Source organism: Canis lupus, chromosome 15 (assembly GCF_003254725.2).
Source record: "Canis lupus dingo isolate Sandy chromosome 15, ASM325472v2, whole genome shotgun sequence".
Classification (NCBI taxonomy): Eukaryota; Metazoa; Chordata; class Mammalia; order Carnivora; family Canidae; genus Canis; species Canis lupus.
The window spans coordinates 46,296,060-46,314,885 of record NC_064257.1 but is presented as its reverse complement, the minus strand read 5'-3'; the positions used below and the strand labels follow the sequence as shown (position 1 = coordinate 46,314,885).

The 18,826-nt window shown below is 38.9% G+C and overlaps 1 protein-coding gene across 10 annotated transcripts in view; it reads right to left on the bottom strand.

The window, feature by feature from the left end:
* The window catches only part of ARHGAP10 (Rho GTPase activating protein 10), a 316,861-nt gene that overhangs the window by 124,167 nt on the left and 173,868 nt on the right, over window positions 1-18,826 (bottom strand). The gene's annotated exons all lie outside the window — the stretch shown is intronic.

Here is an 18,826-nt window from a genome sequence, read left to right as displayed (position 1 = left end):
AGAAAATTGTCAAGAAACACAAAAATCAGAGTTTGAGCCTGTTACAAGGAGAAAAGACTGGGCCCCATTTCTTCCTTCTCCTAAAGGCCAGAAGGCCATGTCCGGAGAGTTTACGGAGAGTTTAAAATACCAGAGGATTTTTTTCTCAATACTCCTCTATTTAAGAAATCTAAAATAGTTTGACCTCGGTGCCAGAAGCCAAAAAAGCAAGTCATATTCTGCAGTCAAACAAATGTGCATCTTTGAGGAGGGCCTGAAATACATAGAGAAATGAAATAAGAATGTTACTTCAGCAATAATAATCACTCTGTGCTGGTAATTACTATCAGATAATTGATCAAGTTCAAATTCATCAACCTGAGAGAAGCTGAGTTAATTGCTAATGCATAATGGAAGGTGCAAGGGGGGAATGGATGCTACTCAATGCAGGTTCTACTTTTTCAAGATAAAATTTAAATAAACCTCATAGAAAAGCAGGTTGGAAACAGCATGTAATACACACACACACACACACACACACACACACGTCATGTAGGATTTTGTTTCTTGTTACAATGTCCTTAAAAGCTCTGAATTAAGAAAACTAGAACATACTTTATGAACACACACATGTCCTATAAAGGACAACAAATAAATACATTTGAAGAATATAAACCAATCAATATGCCAAGTCACATGAGTGGGCTTATCACAGTCTCTCTGGCTTCTCTTCCACATTTTCCCCTTTCAGCCAAAGGAGTCACTGTTTCTAATTGCCAAGTATTAGAATTTTGAAATTTTCTTTGACCTCCTCTCTGTCATTTCCCAAATTCAATAGGTCAATGTGCATAGCTTCTTCAAACTTCAGACTAATCTCTTGTCCTTCAACACAGTCTTGAATTTTATACACTCACATTTATTAAGGCATCCCTCCAGGGAAGCACACACAACCATAAATCATTCTGAACATCATCACTTGTTCCTTTTATTTTCCAAATCACTTGGATTATCTAAATTCTCTTCCATCCCCATTTAAGAATAAGCCATCAGATCAAGTCTAGATTCCAGAACAAGTAGGTAAGGCATAAATACCTAAATATCCACAGTAAGCCCTACCTCACTTCCCCACATTAATTGTGGAGTATTCACTTGCATCAGAACAGACGCCAGACTATCATCTGCAAGTAACCAAATTCATTCTGAGGCAGAGGTCTCATCTGACAGAAATATTCCTCCTTTTCTCCTCACAAATTACTCATCTGTCAAATATTTATTCATCAAACATGTGTCAGGTACTGTTCTAGCTGCCCAAGATTCAACAGTGAGCAAAATGAAGTTCATCCAGACTACAAAACCAGATAAAATCCCACCTTTTCTACCACCAGCCCACAGTGACATTCCCTTTCTCTGAATGTGACTCATAATTATTTCCTCTTAACACTTGACTACATTTTAAAACAAGCCAAGAGTCTTTTATTCACAATTCCCAAAATCAAAAGCTGAATGCTTGACCTGACATCAGATTATCTATGTCTGTATGTTTCCCCAGTGTGAATATTCCTAATTAACCATGTTAAAAGTAATTTCCACACACAACCTATATTGTATATTTTACCTTTCCAAAACACATCCAATCTCATGATTTTCAGACCTGTGTCCTACCTTCTCTCCCCAAATACATAGAGACACGGAAAGATTACTAGGTCAATCTTGGTTTCTGTTTTTAATAGCTTTCATGGTACCTTGCGTAGAATAGTTAAGTACAGAAGGCATGGCCAGGGTGATTTGACTTGAAATGAACTTGGAACCACAGACACAGATTGGACCTGGTCCAAAACAAACATTACAATTAGGAACTAAAAACTTAACATATCCAAGTTATTACAATTCTTTCAGGTTATCAACATTCCCTGAGGTTATTATAAGACTTTCTAACTTTTAACAAAAATTTGTCATCTGATCAAAGTGCTATAGATTTTTTTCTCTTTTAATAAATAAGATTGTTTCTGTTAAGTAGTAAGGTAAAGGTAAGTGCTCTCCATTATCGTGATGAGCAGCTGCTGACAGCTGTCCCTGGGCAAAGTGAACAAGGTGAAATCAAATGTGTCTTACTTCCTACCACTTGTCTCCTCCAATCTCACACAGTCCTGTCATGGAGCACTAGCCACATCTTTCTTGAGGAGAAAGTCAAAAAGTGGGAATGAGTCAAGTTTCATCATCATCTCTGCCCATCTCTGCTTCCTTCTCAGAACCCAGATGATGTGTCACAACCAGAGTCTCTTCCACTTCATAAACACTTGCACAGAAGTAACGAACACCAGCAGACCCTCAGAGGCCCTCAGAGGTGGGCCGGAGAAGCAAAGGGGAAAATAAGATGCTCTGGGACAAAGAAGAATCCGATGCAAAAGGAAAAGAAAGTCAAAAAAGGGTGGATAATTTCAGTTAAACAACGGAGGTGGGGGCAAAGGCTGGAGTGTCTACAATGGGCACATTAATGGGTTGAGTAAGAAGAAAACAGGAAGTGGCATTGAGAGTAAAGGAAGCAGAAGAGAGAAGACAGGTAATGAAAACACATATGCACACAGAGGAAAGATCAACAAAGAACAGAATAAAAGGAAGGAGAAATTGGAAATAAATGAAAAGATTATGGACTAGGAATTATATGACATTTAAATTCCTATTAACTTCATAAAATATTGTGTACTTACTATATTTTAAGCACTGAAGTAGAATATAGTGAAGATAAGGTAAAATTTTAAAGAGAATTAAAATTAAAAGAGAGAACGTGGGACCAACCCAGCCATAAAATCTTGTCTTTTCTCTCCTTTCTGGCTTCAGGAGCAGATTTCATACCTGATAACTCAGGATTCTTAATAATTTGCATGATTCTCAGTACATGGTATACATTTAACAAATGAAATGGATGATTTAATGGATAAACTGAATAAATGATGAATAAGTTGATGACTGATTAATAGAGATACGGACAGAAAATAAAAAGAGACGAAAGCATTATTTATTAGTAGAAAAGACAGATATAACAATATAAAAGAGTAAGACTCAAAGAGGAACGTAAATGTTTTTGATAATAACAGGCACAAAATTATTAAAAAGAATTTTCCAGGTGTATGATTCTACAGAAATAAATGACCATATGCTATGGACCATCAACTACCATTCATTCACTTCTCATCTTGTAACCAGCAGAGTGCTTGGCATGGAATAAGGTAACTGATCAGTACGTGTGGAAGGATGGAATCATTTATTTGCACTTGGGCAAGCTGACAACAGGGGTGAAAGGTCATTAGTATTCAGGTTCACATTCACAGATTTACATCAAAAGTCTGCTGCATGTCATCATTAATAAGGCATACACACACACACTCACGCACACACACACACACATGCACAAAAACAAATCAGGTTTACATATTCCACCAGCACTGCAAAGATGAATTCTCCCTTTGGCCATGTGATGAACATACAATTTTATGCACCTATAAATATTAATCATTGTTGAAAGTATGTTTTATAATTATATATATATATTATAAATATTAACTAAACTTGAAGGAGTCTAGAAAATAAAAGGGAAAAAGCACTACAGGTAAAATGATTAGAAAAAACTTGTGAAGAAATGACCCAGCAAGAAGGCTAAGGATGACGCTATAAAGGTGACTCCAAAAATAGCAACGATGAGGCTCATGAATATTGCTTCAGGTCATCAGTAAATTACAAAAATTTGATAATGTGTCCCTTACATCTATTTATAACTAATCCCCAATAAACACACAATTTACATGTCTATGAAAATACAATAAGCACTTTCCAGGCTATTCATTGAGCTGAGTCACATTTTAAAAATAAACAGGTTCATACACAAAGACACCCTTCCCAGATACTGGACAATTCATAATACTTTAAGGTTTCTGTCAAAAACACACATTTATACTAAATTATTTTTAAGTATAAGTAGGCAGAACCAAGAATCATTTGCTCTAGTCCATCAAGGGGACACAACATTCAACATCACAAATTTAAGATACTAGGTTTATAGACATATAGAATTCTAAAACTTTGGAAGAAGAATGCATTGTTTTCAACCCTTACAATGAATTCAATACTACCAAAAAGGTAAGAAACAAATCTTCAGTCCTGAAACAGAAGATTAACTACAGCTACAGCTGATGGCAATATTTTAATCTTTCTAGATCTTAGTCTCAGTTAAAAAAAAAAAAAGTATAATCAGGAAACACAAGTTTGTTAAGTTTAAGCTTGTGAGATAAAAATTATTATGAATTAAGGTTACTGATACCCTAGAAACTTCCAACTCTACCACCACCCAGTGTACAGCTTGGCAAGCTGCTCAATCTCTCTGTGTCTCAGCTTCTTTTTTTTTTTTCTTTTTGTTTTGTGTGTGTGTGTGTGTGTGTCTCAGCTTCTTTACCTGAAAAATGAGGTTAATGATGGCATGGGGTTGTCACAAAAATTAAAGGAGACAACATGTGAAAAGCATGTGCATGAGCAGCCTTACATACCAAGCATTCATTACAAGCTTTAGTTGAGCACAAAATTCAAAATCAGTATCAAAACAGCTAGGTACAATACACAACACATACACAAGTTGCCCTAAATGAGGTGTGTAGTCTACAGCCTACCTTTATACCATAAAGCACATGTTAAGAAGAGAGTCAAAGTTTATTCAATATGAATGGCTCATGGAAAATATGAAATTCCTATTCACCAATCACATTTGGAATTCCTCCCTAAATGAGGATTATTTGGGAAGCAGACAGAAAACCATTATAGACAGCTACTATCTGCCAGGAACTACTCGGCACTTTTCCTTCCTATGAGTCTTGGTTTCACTTTCAGTTGGCCTCCGCAGGCTCTGTACTATGATGAATAGCCTCCCCACAAGCAGGGACTTTGAGGAAAGGTCTCATGACTCCATTTACATGGTCTTTCCACGCCCAAACAAACCAGAGTCTAAGCTCAGAAACCCGACAACTTGGTGCACGAGGGCAGCTGTGCCCACTGAGTCTGGCTGTCACATCCACTTCTGTTACTGCATCCTACCCCAGTGTAACAATGTGGACAAAGCACAAGGGAAATATCTAATTCAGGTCTAAGCCAATTATTTTTGAAAGCACTGATTACTTCAGGACTCCGCAGACACATCTAGGCTTGACTCTAAGACTCATCCTCTCAAATCCAAGTCTCAAATACAAAGGGTTTATTAGCTGCTACCTTGGTATTAGGGTCAGCACAGAATCTATATTCCTAGCATTCATTCCATGTGGCTGTCCTCATTTCCAGTTTCTAGCCCGCCCACAGGAGAAAAAGCATTTTTGCTTCAACCAGACAACCCCTAGACTTGGGGCTACTCTGTGCACAAACACCCAGTCAGTGGGCAGGGCGCCTCCAGCAGGGCTGGTGAGAAACTACAAACTAACAAGAAGTTTCCTCTCTCACTAGTAATACTTGAGGTCTCAAACTCCAGAGAGGTCTGATATCCTGCTGTCCCAAATCTGACAGATCTAGGTACAACTCATTCAACAGGCCCTTCTATTTCTCCTCATAGTGTAAATACCCTGGGGAAAGAAGCATCTCACAGTCCCTGGGCTCCCAGTAGAATTCAGCTCCCCTATTACCACTAAGCTGAGTTGTCAACCAACACTTCCTCTCACCTTACTCTACTGCCATGGGATAATTCTGCCCTCAAGTAAGGAAATGAGGATCCAAATCCCAGCTCTGCCACTTTCCAGTTGTGTGAACTGTTGCAAGTTTACCCTTAACTCGTTCCAAGCCTCAGATCCTCATATGTACCTAAGCCTAATAAACAAGATCAATCTCCTCAACCATGTACTGAGTTCTGTAGGGACTGAGTGAGCTAAAGTACATAAAATATTTGGAAATAAAAAATAACAAAAATAATAAAAAACAATAAAAATCATATGCCATTTATTATTAGGGTTTTAAATATTTTCAGATGCAGATTCCATAATGATACTATATCTTCCACTAAGAGACTTTCCAAGGTGTTGCAGAGATTCTCAACAAGGAGAATAAATCTTTTTGGGGCTGATGGTGCCCCTTCAGAAGTCCATGACGGAGCTTGTAAGAAAAGAAGGTATGACTTTAGAATGGTTTCATCTCAAATCTGGATGAGCACTTCAGAGAGTGACACTTAAATCTTCCCTCCTTGCTTCCCTTTTCTACTGTCTAGAGTTTCAAACTTCCTCTATTCTTTAAAAATTTGTCCTGGGGTGTCTGGGTGGCTCAGTTGGTTAAGCATCTGCCTTCAGCTCAGGTCATGATCCCAGAGTCCTGGGATTGAGCTCCACATTAGGCTCCCTCCTTAGTAGGGAGCCAGCTTCTCCCCCTCCCTCTGCCTGCCACTCCCCCTGCTTGTGCTCTCTCTGTCAAATAAATAAAATCTTTTTTAAAAATCAATAAAATCAAAAATAAAAATTTGTCTATATCCTTTCATTTATCTCCAGCATCCTTAGGAAATCAGCCTACAGGTGACACCTGGGTAGCTCAATGTGTTAAGAGTCTGCCTTTGGCTCAGGTCATGATCCCAGGTCCTGAGATACAGCCCCTCATCAGGCTCCATGTTCAGTGGAGAGTCTGCTTCTCCCCCTTCCTTGGCCCCTCCCCTCTACTCATGTTCTCTCTGGCTCTCTCTCAAATAAATAAATAAAATCTTAAAAAAAATGGAAATCAACCTACAGAGTGTCCATCTCTTCATGTTCACTGATGCTGAGAACACCAGCATTAAAAACTTAGCCTTGAATTTGTGTTGTAGTCCAATGCTTTCTAGCTGGGACTTACACATGTCAAATCATGTCTCTTGGCTTCCAGTTGCTCATGTAAAATGAAGAAATATTGTCTCATAGGGTTCTTGAAGAAGTACAACCTGTACAGCCTGACTATTCTCTAGCTTCTTGCTTCCACTCTTAACCCAATGCTTTTTTACTTGGTCCTCCTCCTGCCTGAACTTGCTAGAGCAGTTGTCACAGGTATGACTTTCTCCTCTTTGGAATCACATCTCCTCTGGATTCCTTTATACCACATTCTCTTGGGTTCTCCTCTAACCCCATGACTATGCTATGTCTCTTTAATTATTCTTTTTCCTCATATTCTCTAAGCCCAAAGATCCCCGAAGATTCTGCCCTTTGCCCATTATATTCTTGCCTCACCATCCACCTGGCATGACTTTCTGATACTCAAAACTTCGCCTCTCCAAAAATCATGCTCACCATCTCTTCTGTTACCTTCATTTTATTTTTTTAATAATAAATTTATTTTTTATTGGTGTTCAATTTGCCAACATACAGAATAACACCCAGTGCTCATCCCGTCAAGTGCCCCCTTCAGTGCTCATCACCCATTCACTCCCACCCCCCACCCTCCTCCCCTTTCACCACCCCTAGTTGTTTCCCAGATATGGAGTTTTTATGTTCTGTCTCCCTTTCTGATATTTCCTACCCATTTCTTCTCCCTTCCCTTCTATTCCCTTTCACTATTATTTATATTCCCCAAATGAATGAGAACATAATGGACAGACATAATGTTTGTCCTTCTCCGATTGACTTACTTCACTCAGCATAATACCCTCCAGTTCCATCCACGTTGAAGCAAATGGTGGGTATTTGTCATTTCTAATAGCTGAGTAATATTCCATTGTATACATAAACCACATCTTCTTTATCCATTCATCTTTCGATGGACACCGAGGCTACTTCCACAGTTTGGCTATTGTGGACATTGCTGCTAGAAACATCGGGGTGCAGGTGTCCCAGCATTTCATTGCATCTGTATCTTTGGGGTAAATCCCCAACAGTGCAATTGCTAGGTCGTAGGGCAGGTCTATTTTTAACTTTTTGAGGAACCTCCACACAGATTTCCAGAGTGGCTGCACCAGTTCACATTCCCACCGACAGTGCAGGAGGGTTCCCTTTCCTCTGCATCCTCTCCAACATTTGTGGTTTCCTGCCTTGTTAATTTTCCCCATTCTCACTGGTGTGAGGTGGTATCTCATTGTGGTTTTGATTTGTATTTCCCTGATGGTAAGTGATGCAGAGCATTTTCTCATGTGCGTGTTGGCCATGTCTATGTCTTCCTCTGTGAGATTTCTCTTCATGTCTTTTGCCCATTTCATGATTGGATTGTTTGTTTCTTTGGTGTTGAGTTTAATAAGTTCTTTATAGATCTTGGAAACTAGCCCTTAATCTGATACGTCATTTGCAAATATCTTCTCCCATTCTGTAGGTTGTCTTTTAGTTTTGTTGACTGTATCCTTTGCTGTGCAAAAGCTTCTTATCTTGATGAAGTCTCAATAGTTCATTTTTGCTTTTGTTTCTTTTGCCTTCGTGGATGTATCTTGCAAGAAGTTAATGTGGCCAAGTTCAAAAAGGGTGTTGCCTGTGTTCTCCTCTAGGATTTTGATGGAATCTTGTCTCACATTTAGATCTTTCATTCATTTTGAGTTTATCTTTGTGTATGGTGAAAGAGAGTGGTCTAGTTTCATTCTTCTGCATGTGGATGTCCAATTTTCCCAGCACCATTTATTGAAGAGATTGTCTTTCTTCCAGTGGATAGTCTTTCCTCCTTTATCAAATATTAGTTGACCATAAAGTTGAGGGTCCACTTCTGGGTTCTCTATTCTGTTCCAATGATCTATGTGTCTGTTTTTGTGCCAGTACCACACTGTCTTGATGACCACAGCTTTGTAGTACAATCTGAAATCTGGCATTGTGATGCCCCCAGCTATGGTTTTCTTTTTTTAAATTCCCCTGGCTATTTGGGGTCTTTTCTGATTCCACACAAATCTTAAAATAATTTGTTCTAACTCACTGAAGAAAGACCAATATCCCTGATGAACATGGATGCAAAAATTATCAACAAGATACTAGCCAATAGGATCCAACAATACATTAAGAAAATTACTCACCATGATCAAGTAGGATTTATTCCCGGGACACAAGGCTGGTTCAACACTCGTAAAACAATCAATGTGATTCATCATATCAGCAAGAGAAAAACCAAGAACGATATGATCCTCTCAATAGATGCAGAGAAAGCATTTGACAAAATACAGCATCCATTCCTGATCAAAACTCTTCAGAGTGTAGGGATAGAGGGAACATTCCTCAACATCTTAAAAGCCATCTACGAAAAGCCCACAGCAAATATCATTCTCAATGGGGAAGCACTGGGAGCCTTTCCCCTAAGATCAGGAACAAGACAGGGATGTTGCCTTCATTTTATTTCTGACAGAAATGTCATAGGCACCTTGAATTCATATCAAAAACCAATCCCAATGCCTATATTCCTCCCAAACCTACTGTTCATCCTTCATTCTCTGTCTTAACTAAAGATGTCTTCTTCATCTACCTTGGCTGGAAAGCTTACAGTTTACCTTCCCTTTTCCCCACCTTCTACATCCAACATGTCATCAGATTCTGGTTTTCTGCCAAGTTTCTCATCGTATCAACTCCTTCTTTCCATTGCCGATGCCCTAGTTTAAACCTCTATCGGCTCTTAAGTGAATTATTTCTAAAATCTAACCAGCCATCCTGCCTGCCATCCCCCCATCCCACCTGATCCCATTAAATTTACTTCCTCCCATTAAAAAATGTGAACACACTTCTGCTCAAATCTGTCCACATGTCACCACTACCTATTGAACTGAAGCAAATGTGCATGCAGCTCAGTGCCTGGGATCGGCCACACCTGGGCCTCGACTGCTCACAGAGCATCTTGTCACATGCCCACCCCCTCTGCGAGCAATACCCCAAGGGCAAGATCTGTTCCAGTATCTCCCTCTGGAGCAAAGAACAGGTTTACTTGCAGCCTTAGAATATAGAGAGAGTATCTTCATCTAGAAAAAAAAAAAGGTAGGCATGCTTGCTGGCCATAATAAAGACTCAAGTTTCCTAAGTTCAGAGTTTTTCCTCTTATAATATAGCCCACTATGTGTGCAGATATCACCTGACCCTCTCTGCAGTGCCCTTGGGAAACAGGGATGAGTGATCAACACAAAATCTAATACTCTGGCTACTGAGAGTAATAAACTGTCCTTCATCTCTGATCCAGGAGCCTTAAGTCTTCTACTAGAATCTATGAAACTACAAAATAACTCGGTCACATGAAAGCATAAAATCAGGCCCTTCACCAGAAGGCCTTGAAACTAGGTTGAAGCTAATCTTCAAGAAAAGGAACCATATCTCCACCATTTTTTTCTCCAATATCTTTCCTGTAGGAAACACTCAAAAAGAATTGACTAAAGCCCTTCTAACATGTACATGCCCAGGAATATGTAGGTATTAAATAAGCTGGAATGGATGGGACAGTTTAAATAAAAGTACACTTCATTTTCAAACTCACCCATGCAGCTCAAGCTTTAGTCACAAAATTTTACTTACATAAATCAGAAAAGAGACTCAAACTCAAGGTAGAAGTTGGCTGCTGTTTTTTGTAAGACTCCTTTTCCTCCCTTCTCTGCAGAGATCAGAACATCAGGAAAGGCCTAAAGGTGTCTCACTGCTGCCACCTGCCTCTCTACCTCAGAGCAGCTGCAGCATCAGAGACTAAACCAATTCTGGGCAACTCTAGGCAATCTCTGTTTTTTTTTGAGGGGGGCGAGAGGGGTGGGGGTAGCTTGAAGTTATCTAAAAGCCATGGTCTTCTTCCTAAGGCTCTTTCCTTTCTTCACCACCTGCCAGCCACATTCCTGCTCAAGCGCCCACAAGACACTGAGGAACAGAAGATTGAAAGCCAAAGCAGTTACTATTGCAGCTTGTTACAAGCACCACATTAAATTACTAAAGTGAACTCAAGGGATTTATTTCCCTATGTGAATTACTATTTAAAAAAAAACTAAACTAAGTTTCTCAGTGCTCCCAGAGCCTCGAATCAATAACAGAACTACTTAACCGTGATTGTCCTCAATTAACAGATGTATCTCTAAGTGACTGATTCACATTTATTGAGCACTCCACATGTGCCAACATCCCAAGCCTTCTCTTTTCATTCTCACACCCTGCTACAAAGGAGATGCCACCATCATCCTACACAACACATGATAAAATTGCAGAGCTAATAAGTGATAAAAGAGATTCCAATCAAGACTGACCTTTGAGCTCATGAACTTCACCACTACGCTAAAAGTGTCGACAGAGCCTTACAACAAAACGCCACGGATCTCATCAGAATCTGAACAAGACACACAGAACCTAGCCCACCTACTCTGTAGCAAGACAGCTTACCATTTTTCCCTATTAACTTTATTCAACTACTCATTTGGAAACTAATAGCTTTGGATGCTTATTTGTTCTTAAGACAAATAAGATTACTAATTAAGAAAATGAATAATCCTGACTCGCCTGAATTTAGTATTTCAGTTTTGCATTTGCATTTCTGCAGACACCACAAGACTCTGATTCCCTCCCACATAAGACTGTCCTCTGTTATCCACCCACTCCCATCTCACACCCATTATGATTAAAAAAGAGACAGTGAGCGAGAAACTCAAGTTTACTTGCTGTAAATTTTCTGGGGACAGCTGTTCTTTATTTTCTTCATTTTGCATATAATTTGCCCTTGGCAATTTAAGATTAATGTGCAATCATGGTAAAATATGTTGCAAGTTCACTTTGGGCATCTTCCCTCCCACAAAGACTAATACTGAAGCTATACAGTACCATCTTCCACCAGGCCCATCTCGAGACCCCATACAATTCCAGAGGTGCTCCAGAAGTGGAAAAATCCTCAAGCCAACTTCAAAAAAATTCCCCCAAAATTTAAAGCTCTGCTTTCCAAAGAAAGAGAAATTCACTTTTACATACAACAAATCAAAGACTGACACATCTTAGATGTGGCTTCCTACTTCTATCCCATGAATTCACAGCTTGTTAGAGTGCTGAACTGGATAACTGACAGCTTGCCTAGACCGACATTTTAATGCCACACTCTAGAAATTAAAGTGAATATTCAAATTATTCACATATGGAAGATTTTTTAAAAGAAACTTCATAAACAAAAGTGGCTTGCAAATTTAGTCTTAAATCATGATGACTATTTAAAAAACAGCAACCAGAAGAAGTTTTTAAGCAAGGGTCTTACTTTGTTTGTGTGTATTTCATAGTCCATGCACCTGAAAAACTAGATGTCACGCACTTCCAGAGAAAATCAACATACTGGTCATAGAAGTCGGTCCCTTTATAGGGATGGGAGTAATTTACTTAAGGAAATCGTGTAATTACTCTCCAAGCTCTGAAACCATAAAATGCTTCAACATGTAACATGATGTATCTTTTTATGTCTAAACTATTACCCATAATTCCAGAAGATGCTGACATAATTCATAAATGAATGAAGCCAATCTTACATAGTCAAGTCTCTGAATACACAAGAAAACACAATTGCTTACTGAGTTCTATGTACGTACACCATAGACTATATGTAGAGATGAGAGGAGGCAAGCAGAGGACAAATAAGACATTTTCTTCACTCCAAGGAAACCATAAAGTTCCAGAAACAAAATAAATATATCAAATATAATTAACAGTATCAGACAATATAACTGCCAAATGAGGAACTTCCTTTTCACAAGGAAAGCACTTCAAGGGAGGATGGAAAGAGGAAGTTTAAAAATACATTTAGGGATCCCTGGGTGGCGCAGTGGTTTGGCGCCTGCCTTTGGCCCAGGGCACGATCCTGGAGACCCGGGATCAAATCCCACATCAGGCTCCCGGTGCATGGAGCCTGCTTCTCCCTCTGCCTATGTCTCTGCCTCTCTCTCTCTCTCTCTGTGACATCATAAATAAAATGATTTAAAAATACATTTAATGAGTGGCACCTGAGTGGCTCAAAGCATCTGCTTTCAGCTCAGGTCATGATCCCAAGATCCTGGCATCAAACCCAATGCCGAGCTCCATGCTCAGGGGGGAGTCTGCTTCTCCCTCTCCCTTTGCCCCTCCCCCTACCTGTGCTCTCTCACTTTCTCTAATAAATAAAATCTTTAAAAAAACCACACACATTTAACAAATATCTACTATATACAAAAATTAGCTCTAATCCTCACAAACATGGGTGCAGGTAGACAGCATGAATGCACCTCCTAGTCACATTCTTTTAGAAACTAAGGTTCCGAGGAATTAAGAATCTTTCCAAAATGTCTACCTTAGTGAATCATTTCGGAGTGTAAACCTGACAACTCCTATCAGCCAACAGAGAGGTGTACCTTCTGTAGAGTAATCCCAGGGCCTCTATTCTTCCAGCCTCACCAGTGACTCCCAGCTCCCAGATGCATTATGCTCACTCAAACATCTACTCTTTGATCGCATCCCTTCCTTTGTCAAAATCATTCCTGACACCTACACTTGTGCACCTGGCCAATTCTTCCTTGTCCTTCAGAACATAGCTTGCATGTCAGGTCCTCAGGAAAGCTCTGAGTCAGTGGTGACTCAAGAGACCTGGGAGAGACAAAGGAGAAGAACGAGCCCATCATATCCACCATCATAAGACAATGAGAGACATGGTAGCTGCATGGTTTTCAGCCTAGGCAATGGAGGAAAGATTGTGTAAAACTGCTTAAGAATAGTCAGGTGTTTTCCCACAAAGGAACAAACTACTACAGGGCACCAGAAACTAGGCGTCATATGAAATACCAGGTAGTGGGGCTGGAAGTGAAGCACAGGATCCATTGGATAACAGGTGCCATAAACACTTCAGAATTTGCCCTGGATCCATCTACAAGGTGTCTGAAATCTGAAATGCCCTTGGCTTCTAAGACCTGGCCACTTTAAGCCATTTTCTTATTTCTTCTCTCAACTGTACTTTTTAGAATAAAGGTTCTATCCTACATCTGCTACATTCACTGAATTTATAATCCCAAAAGCTACATGGATCCATGACCCAGGACCCTCTTAAACTTTACTCTCAGGAAACCATCATGGCTTCTTCTACCCTCTAAAAGCAGTAGATGAGAAAATTCCTGTCTCCACCGACTATTCTTAATTGGAACTCACATTGTCTACAGCAGAGGCCCAGCTACCAATGATTCTGGTTTAACAGAACTGATCGAGCCCAGTAATCTGCATTTACAAGAAGCACACTCTGTGATCCTGATATATCAACAAGTCTGCCACAGACCCTTAACTTTCCTTTATACCTTTGTTTTCCAAACTAAAATCTGAAGGTGAAATTCCTTGCAGGACTCTGATCCTCCATGTACTACCAACTGCTAAACGTGACTACTGCTTCATCTGCTCAACCACTTGGATGCATCCATACTATCTGACCCCACTGCCAAATCTCCCATCCCTACCTCCCCACCAAATCCTCCAACCTAGGCAGAATTATGGGGCTCTTTTGCACTCAGTCATGCCACACATGGCTACCAACACTAGTTTTCATATTTATCTTCCTAAGCCTCCCAGGCTGCTTTCCACCACCCTCTAGTACTTAGCCAGTCCCTTCACAATTAAATGTAATTGCCCGAGTACCTGCTTTTACGCTGTTTCTTCACACTTTCTTTCAAATTTGCCTCTATCACACTCTATCTATCTCCACATCTGCAGAGGTGTCTCTCAATGCCAAAATTTATCTTCCTATCCTTTAACTCTAAAGTAGCCTATTCCTAAACATAATCTTCAATTAACATCGCATACACTGCAATCTATCAACATGCATTCAAATTCTCTTAATTTTTCAAACTTATAACACTTTTATTTTATCATGTGGTATATTTACATGACAGATCTCTATATATGCTATTAATGTATCCAGCATTATATGTTAACTAAGCTTTAATATGTGTCCCAAAGGACTAGAACAAAGCTACTACGTACACACTATGGTTGCTCAATAAATAAATACTGGCTAGCTGACTGGCTTCACCTTAGAATTAGGATTTCATTGTGATAAGTCACCTGTTACTGAGGGAAGGAAAAGAACAAACACTGCACTATTTTTTCAGAACTTCTCTGTTTTGTTTTGTTTATTTGGGTTTAGGTTGGGTTATTTTTTAAAAGAAGTTAAAAGAAAAGCTCCCTACATAGGATACCATAATCATAAAGATAATAATTGGTGCACCCTATTTCTCCAACACACAAGCAATCCTTCCATCAGGACTGTGGTTCCCAAACTTTGCTACATAGTAAAATCACCTAGAGAACATTTATTTTTTTAATCCCACTTCCCATTTCACACCAAATAGCAATGAAAAACTGACTGGTGGGGCGGGGGTTGGGGCTGGGTCATATTTTTTTGAAGATCCCAGATGATTCCAATGTGCAGCAATATTTGAGAATAATGGCTTTGGGAAGGCCTTCAACAATATTTTGTATACAGTATACATAAGCAATAATTTCCTAGTGGTAGTCAGTTGACCTGAATCCATTAAGAGCCACTCTATAGCACTTATGAATATTTGGTAAATGGTTGAAAGATCAGTTGATCTAACTCCCACACACCCTTTAACTTCAAGAGCAAACAACTCTGTGGAAATGATGAGTATGATTTGTTAACTGATGCCGATATTATAGTGAAACAGATTTCTTATCTCAAAAGTAGAGTAACTGCTAAATAGTCCCACTCAGGTCAAGATGTTAGTGTCTGTCTATGTCAACATACATTGTATGTGTTAACATAGATTATATATTTTATTAGTGTCATATAGTATATTGCTATCCTATATTAGTATCATATATTCACATCATATATATTATCTTAATGTAATATATATTATATATGCTGTCAAAGACATGTTAGTACACTAAAAATATGTTACCTTTTCTTAGGATACTGAGGACCACAGTAAATTTTAGACATTTGTCTGATGCTATCCAATATTCCAGTGATGTCATAAATAAGGTTGATAATAATAAAAAATGCCATAAGTCATTTTTAGAAGAACATACTAGGGGACAAGGCATACTAATGATTTTAATCCAAGCACATGACATGAATCATAGTTTTTCAGACAATGATAATCATGTTTAAAACAATAAAAGTAGTGATTAGAAATAATTTTTCAATCAGATGTCATTAAATGCCCCTAGTCTTTAGGCATATAGATCCACAAAATACACAGTAGTCACTAATGCTCTTCATCAAATATTTCCAGCTCTCTGTGTGTTTTCCAGTCTCCTGGAAATGTTGTTCAATCCATACTCTTTGGGGTCGAGATGGGCCATGAGGCTTCTATTGACTATTTTGTTGTAAGCAAATGTTAACTCACTTCAAGGCCAGACCATTCTACTTGCTGGTCCAAAGCCCTCCAGAACTGTTTCCCTCTGACAAGGCAACCAGAAACCTTTAATTTAGTTTGCAAAGGCAACAAGGAACCTGTAAGCCTAAGTACTGGTAATAAGCAAAGCCCTCCTATCAGTGCCTGAGTGAGAAATAAGTCTTGTTGTTTTAAGCCACAGGGACTTGTGCATTTTTTATTACAGGACAGAGACAGCTGCTTTATCCTGATGGATAAAAAAGTAAGGCAACCATACCTATAGCACACACACACACACAAAAAAAAATCAAGAGCCATGATAGCTGATTTAGAGGAAACCATTAAGAGTAATATTCCTTGAAGGAATTTACAAATTTAGAATAAAAGCCTCAGAGATTCTATAATGTTTCTCATCATTTTTAAAAATATAATATGACCATTGATTCTTTTAACACTGTTATTAGTCTATTATTCCATCAAAAGTAAAAGGCTCCATTCAGTAATGGAAGACCTTTAAGAACAAAAGATTTGAAAAAGAAAAACATGCTTTTTGTTATTTTTAAATGAGAAAATCTAACTTAAACTGTGTAGACTCGGGGAACCTGGGTGGCTCAGTTGGTTAAGCATCTGACTTTGGCTCAGGTCATATCTCAGGATCCTGGGATCCAGCCCCGAGTCTAATCAGGCTTCTCTGCCTGTTCCCCCTCACTGTGCGCTGAAGTGCCCCCCCCCTCAAATAAATAAAATATTTTTTAAAAATTGTGTAGATTTATTCTTCTGTTAAAAATATCCAATAATTATATATTTATAATAAAAACACATTCAATACATGCAGACTCTAGTATATATATATTCCATTCAATGTATATAACACTCCATAAAACTACACATACCAATCAGAAAATGTTATAGATAGATTTTAATCTGTTCAGGCAGAAGCAAATTTATGTATAAAACATACCCTTTGGGGAAAGAACATAATTTATCAAAATAATAAGCACACAAGTGATACAATTCAGGCACTTCACTTCCGGAGCTCATGAGAAACAGAAACATGAATGATGAAGTGAGAGATATGAAAATCACAGTATTTTTTCGAAATTTTGGAAATGTGTGAAGCACTAGGAAAATGAAGAAATTTGTCAGCTCAACTGAGGGCAGGCTGAAACGACGGAAAATCTGTTACAGCCCAGGTTGCCACTATAAGAGAGTGCAGGAGAAAAGGCTTTCTGTGGCTTGGGTTTTTACTGTCAGTGGGCAAATCCCCAAATGACAAAACGCCGGTATTCCTCTGATATCTGACACTCTCACTTCAGACACAGCAGGCACCCGGCTCCACAAAAAAAAGACCTCATTTTGATGAAAAGTATGAATGCAACGCTTCATCCACAAAGTCATCCAAAGCGAGACCAGGATCCGCAATATGTGAGAGTGAATTAAATATCCATGTATCTATACTCCACTAGGGTCTCTAAACAAAGAGAATCTCGACCTCCACAAGGAGCCCATATTGTAACGTTCAATATTTTGTTTCTCCAGAGTCTGTGGGCATGGCTGCAAAGTGCAAGGGCCTTGTCTGTTTTAGGGACTATAAAGAAAAACTTTCAGTCAGGGGAGGGATTAGCTTTCCTTAAATTTAAAATGGAAACAACACAAATACTTAAGAATAGGTGAATGAATAAACAAACTATGGTTTATCTATCCATGTAATGAAATAGTGCCTAGCATTAAAAAGAAATGAGCTAGGGCTATACCCAATGAGATCAATTTCAAAAGCATTATGATACATCAAGAAGCCAGACTCAAGGGCAGCCCAGGTGGTTCAGTGGTTTAGAGCCTACAGTCGGCCAGAGCGTGATCCGGGAGTCCCGGGATGGAGTCCCACAGCAGGCTCCTTGCATGGAGCTTCTTCTCCCTCTGCCTGTGTCTCTGCCCCCCACCCCTCTCTGTCTGTCTCTCATGAATAAATAAATAAAATCTTTAAAAGAAAAAAAAAAAAAAAGAAGCCAGACTCAAAAGACTATAATGCACTGGTTCCACTTATATAAAATGCTTTTTTAGAAGGAAAGAAACAACGTGAAAGAAAGCAGCTCAAGTAGTTGCCAAGGGCCAGACGGAGTAGGGGATGACTTCAAAAGGAATGGGGTGAGAAAAGCCAGAAAGCTTCCATGATTGTTACTTCTGTTATGGCAGTCACACAACAGTACACATTTGTCAAAACTCATCAATTTCTACAAAGTCAGTGAATTCTTTGTATGTAAATGATACCTCGATGAAACGGACTTTTTAAAGGAAGGCCAACAAGACAATAGAAGGTGAGAAGATCTTAATAGTGAACAAAAAGTGATTCAGATTGGCTGTCCAACACTGCTGATTTTTCAAATCCTTCTCATTTCAGGTCTTACTTCAAGTCTCAATGTGGGGCAGGGTGGGGGAGGAATATAAATGTAAACAGAAATGAAAATTCCACCGTGTGATCATAAATGAACAACTCAATCTCTGACACCCAGAATGTACATTTTGCATTGACATATTCCATTCTACAACACTTAACCATGCAACAGGTATTTTAAATGACTCTTAGATTTTACATACCTATAGTCTTTC